Genomic DNA, 6,124 nt, shown 5'->3' on the forward strand with positions numbered 1-6,124 from the left:
TTGGGAAAGGATCTTTACCTATCCTAAATCAGATAGGGGACTAATATCCAACATATATAAAGAACTCAAGAAGGTGGACTTCAGAAAATCAAATAACCCCATTAAAAAATGGGGCTCAGAACTGAACAAAGAATTCTCACCTGAGGAATACCGAATGGCAGAGAAGCACCTGAAAAAATGTTCAACATCCTTAATCATCAGAGAAATGCAAATCAAAACAACCCTGAGATTCCACCTCACACCAGTCAGAATGTCTAAGATCAAAAATTCAGGTGACAGCAGATGTTGACGAGGATGTGGAGAAAGAGGAACACTCCTCCATTGTTGGTGGGATTGCAGGCTTGTACAACCACTCTGGAAATCTGTCTGGCGTTCCTCAGAAAATTGGACATAGTACTACCGGAGGATCCAGCAATACCTCTCCTGGGCATATATCCAGAAGATGCCCCAACTGGTAAGAAGGACACATGCTCCACTATGTTCATAGCAGCCTTATTGATAATATTCAGAAGCTGGAAAGAACCCAGATGCCCCTCAACAGAGGAATGGATACAGAAAATGTGGTACATCTACACAATGGAGTACTACTCAGCTATTAAAAAGAATGAATTTATGAAATTCCTAGCCAAATGGATGGACCTGGAGGGCATCATCCTGAGTGAGGTAACACATTCACAAAGGAACTCACACAATATGTACTCACTGATAAGCGGATATTAGCACAAAACTTAGGATACCCAAGATATAAGATACAATTTCCTAAACACATGAAACTCAAGAAAAATGAAGACTGAAGTGTGGACACTATGCCCCTCCTTAGAAGTGGGAACAAACACCCTTGGAAGGAGTTACAGAGACAAAGTTTGGAGCTGAGATGAAAGGATGGACCATGTAGAGACTGCCTTATCCAGGGATCCACCCCATAATCAGCATCCAAACGCTGACACCATTGCATACACTAGCAAGATTTTATCGAAAGGACCCAGATGTAGCTGTCTCTTGTGAGACTATGCCGGGGCCTAGCAAACACAGAAGTGGATGCCCACAGTCAGCTAATGGATGGATCACAGGGCTCCCAATGGAGGAGCTAGAGAAAGTACCCAAGGAGCTAAAGGGATCTGCAACCCTATAGGTGGATCAACATTATGAACTAACCAGTACCCTGGAGCTCTTAACTCTAGCTGCATATGTATCAAAAGATGGCCTAGTCGGCCATCAGTGGAAAGAGAGGCCCATTGGACACACAAACTTTATATGCCCCAGAACAGGGGAACGCCAGGGCCAAAAAGGGGGAGTGGGCGGGTAGGGGAGTGGGGGTGGGTGGGTATGGGGGACTTTTGGTATAGCATTGGAAATGTAAATGAGCTAAAAACCTAATAAAAAATGGAAAGAAAAAAAAAGTAGGTTGCCCTTTAGCACACTATACTTGGCATAATATTAGACATTCATTTTAAATGTTTTCATTATGAAATATCTGTATATATAAGATAAAATTGCCTCCTGAGAGGCTTTGCCAGGTCCTGAACAATGTAGATGTGGAGGCTTGCAGCCAACCATTGAACTGGGCACAGGGACCCCAATAGAGGAGTTAGGGAAGTACAGAAGGAGAAGAAAGGAACTTGTATTGTATCAATAGTAAATGAGGCCCTTGGTCCTGTGAAGATTTGATGTCACGGTGTAGAGGAATGCTCAGAAAGTGAGACAGAAGTGGTTAGATGGGTGGGTGAACACCCTCATAGAAACATGGTAAGGTGTGATGGATTAATGATTTTGCAAAGAGGAAACCAAGAAAGGGGATAACATTAGAATTGTAAATAAATAAAATAAAAATAGAAACTAAATTGGTAACAGAAAAAATTCCAATAATTTAAAGATAATCACTAGAATATTTTAAAAACTATTTAAAATGCCCATATTCATTGTAAATGCACTTACTGATTTACTAGAAACTTATTATTATGACTAAGCCCCAAATTCAAAAATCTATTTAGAGGTTGGGTCTGTACTCCTCCAAAGCACAGGGAATTTATACTTGTTCCTATTGCCAAACAATATAAAATTCATAAGGAAATCCATGATAGTCACTTTTGAAAGGACATCCTTGACACACAATTGGATTGAGAGCATGATATACACTTTCTGTATTTGAAAGAACTCTAACTGTGATATTCTATATTGTTATATGCTTAAATATATACTTCAATCAAATAAAATTTTATATTTTAAATCAATTAAATAAAATTTACTACTCAATAACTAGCCATTAAGCCAAGGGTAGTGGTCTTTGACTTTTAAATTCTAGTACAGGGTTAAAATCTCTGTGCTCGTGTCTTATTGACCTCATAGAAAGGGATGGGCAGAAAAGGAAATGAGAATAAACTATAAGAGCTACTATTTGGCAAAGAGCAATAACAATGGAAACTTGACTCTCAAACTTGTACTGGAAACAATGTCCGGGAATGATAATAAGTAAGGTTGCTAGAGTTATATTTCTATGGTCCCAGAGGGCATTGGATCTCATATGCAGTACTGTCTTCCAAAAACTACAGCTCAAAATTTTCAGATTATCTTAGGTGGCTGAGAGAGAACTGTTACTGCTGTAGCAGTTCTTAAGGATAGTCGCCTGAAGAAACTGTAATGAGAATTACATCCTCATTCTCCATAGAAATTAATTCCCAAAGTTACTCATCCTCATTTAAAATGATGAAGCACTGCAAAACTGAGACAGTGATGATGATTCAGAGGGAGGAACACACAGAAAGCAGAAGCAGGTGACTCATAGCAGGAGTTTGGGGAATTCCAGCATGTCCCTTCTTATGACAGCTTTTTATTTGCTGTGTCTATCACAAGTTGCTAAAGAAATACCAGGTTTTTTCTCCTCTGTATTAACTTGTTACCTGTGTTGGGCTATATCAAGCTGATAGGTGGACGAAATCCTGAATCCTGGCTGTAAAAACCTTGAGTACAGTGATTGTTATTACCTCTGGTTGTCTCTGTTTGGAGGACTGTGCACATTCAAAAACGATATGGCTTTAAAAACAATCAGGAGAGATATCTCAATCCAAAAATGAAAAGAAGTACTCTGTAGTAATCTTATTCAACACTCTCCATAATGCTAATTCATCTGTGTCTCCTCCTTGTGTGCTTCAGCAGAATAGATAATGGAAGGATAAAATAGTGAAAAAAATAACTTACCCTGATCTCCGGCTCCAATTAACAATAACTAAAAACACCCTGTGTTGTCAGGAGCCTGATTATGTACCTGGCTACATGTTCTAGATCCTGACTGTCTCTGATAAAACATATATCTCTTTTTGTGCCTTTCTTATTATAACTCTGGGCTGCCAAGTCATGCTTGTTGCTCACCTGTGTCATTTCTCCCAAGTGCTATGAAGACATACATAAAATAGTCCATTATATAAGATATTTATATATATTTCAGTATCCTACACCACAAAGGATGTTTAGATTTTTTAAAAGAAAATTTGAAGCTGCAGCAGTTTTGCATCCTGAGGATCCATCCCCACCCCCACCTCCATGCCCCACAGGATTCTATTCCCCATAGACCCATAGATCAAGCAGACTGTAAGAAAGCACAAATGTCATCCTAGACTACTACACGCTGAAAAACTTTCAAAATAGACAGAGAAACCAAAATATCCCAGGACAAAACCAAATTCAAATGAAATCAATCTACTAATTGAGCCCTATAGAGGGTTCTAGAAGGAAACCTACAACACAAGGAGGGCATCTATACCAAAGAAAAAGCAAGAAATTAACCATCTTACAACAAAGCCAATAGGAGAGAATTGCATCCACATAATGTCACCTACAACAACAAACATAATAGGAACTAACCATCATATGTCTTTAATATCTCTCAATACCAACAGACTCAATTCCCTAATAAAAGATAAGCTAAGAGGCTGGATACACAAAAAGGATCCAGCACTTTTCTGCATAAAAGAACCTCATCTCCATAACAAAGATGGACACTACATAAGAGTAAACAGCTGAAGAAAAAAGTCTTACATGCAAATGGTCCCAAGAAACAAGTTGGTAATTCCATTCTAATGTTCAGTAAAATAGACTTTCAGCCAAAAGTTATCAAGTGAGATAGAGAAGGTCTCATATTCATCAAAGAAAATATGCCAAGATAAAGTCTCAATTCAGAACATCTATGCCCCAAATGAAAGCACACCCAGATTAATAAAAGAAACTTTAGTAAAGCTCAAAACATGCATTGAACCCCACACAACAATAGTGGGATACATCAACACCCCACTTTTCCTAATGGACATGTCTTTGAAACAGAAACTAAATAAAGACTCATTGAAATTAAGGGAGGTTATGAGCCAAATGGATTTAACAGATATCAACAGAACATTTCACCCTAAAACATTTCTCCTAATCACCTCATGTTACATTCTGGAAAATATATCATGTGATCAGTCACAAAACAAGTCTCAAATGATAAAAAAAAAAAATTGAAAAAATTCATTCATCCTCTCTGATTATCATGGACTAATGTTGGTCTTCAATAGCAACAAAATTGACAGAAAACCCACATCATAGAATCTGAAAAGCTCTCTACTCAATGGTAACTTGTTCAGGGAAGAAATGAAGACCCATACCTCAACACAATAAAAGCAATATACAGCAAAACCAACAGCTAATTACAAAATAAATGGAGAGATACTTCAACCAATCTTACTAAAATCAGGAAAAAGAAAAGAATACTCACAATCCCCATATCTATTCAATATAATACTTGAAATTCTAGGTAGAGTAGTGAGGAGATCAAAGAAATACAAATTGGCAAATAGTAAGTCCACATGATATACTAGTATAAATATGCAACCCCTAATATTCTACCAGAAAACTTCTACAGCTGATGACTTCAGCAAAGTGAATGGATATAAAATTCACTCAAACAAGTCAATATCATTGCTTTATACAAGTAATAAATGGGATGAGAAATAAAATAGGTAAACAAGACCCTTCACTTTAGTCACAAATAATATGAAATATCTTGGGATAACTCTAAATAAACAAGTAAAGGATCGGTATGACAAGAACTTCAAATCTGTCAAGAAAGAAATTGAAGAAGACCTCAGAAAATGAAGAAATCTACCATGCTGGTGGATTAACTTAGTAAAAATTATTATCCTACCAAAATCAATCTAGAGATTCAACGAATCCCCATCATATTTTCAACAAAATTCTTCAGAGACATAAAATGAGCAATTCTCAATTTCATACTAAACAACAACAACAGCAACAAATAACATGATAACAAAATCAATTCTTAAAAATAAAAGATCTTTGACGGATATCACCATCCCTGACCTCAAGCAGTACTACGGAGCAGTAGTTATTAAAAATTCATGGTATTGGTACAGAGCCAGACAGGTCAATCAAAACAATAGAAATGAAGACCCAGAAATAAATCCACACATGTATGGACGCATGGTCTTTGCAAAGAAGTCAAAAATATACGATGGAAAAGAAAGCATCTTGAATAAATGGTGCTGGTCTAACTGACAATCTGTATGCAGATAAATGAAAACATATCCAAATGTGTCACCTGGCACAAAGCTCAAGTCCAAGTGGATCAAGAACCTAAATATAAAATCAGATACACTAAACCCAATAAAGGAAATATTGGGAAAGAATTTTGAACTCATTGGTATGGTGGGAGTGGGGTTCCTAAAGAGAATGCCAATGTCTCAGACTCTAATTCCAGAATTGATAAATGGGACTTAATGAAAATGGAAAATTCTGTAAGGCAAAGGACATACTCAATAGGAAAAATTGTGAACCTACACATTGGAAAATTTCTTCATATCAGATAGTGGGCTAATATCAAAAAATTCATAAAGAATTCAAGAAGCTAATCACCAAGATGAAAAAAAATCCCTCCATCATAATATGAGCATGGAATGTCTGAGAAATATTTTAAAAGTGCTCAAAGTCCTCATTTATCGGAGAAATGCAAATCAAAACAACCCTGAGATTCCACTTTATACCAATCAAGATGGCTAAGATCAAACACTCAGATGACAGCACATGTTGGTGAGGTTGTGGAGAACGAGAAACACTTCTCCTTTGATGGTGGGATTGC

This window comes from Mus musculus, chromosome 7 (genome assembly GCF_000001635.26).
Source record: "Mus musculus strain C57BL/6J chromosome 7, GRCm38.p6 C57BL/6J".
Taxonomy (NCBI): Eukaryota; Metazoa; Chordata; class Mammalia; order Rodentia; family Muridae; genus Mus; species Mus musculus.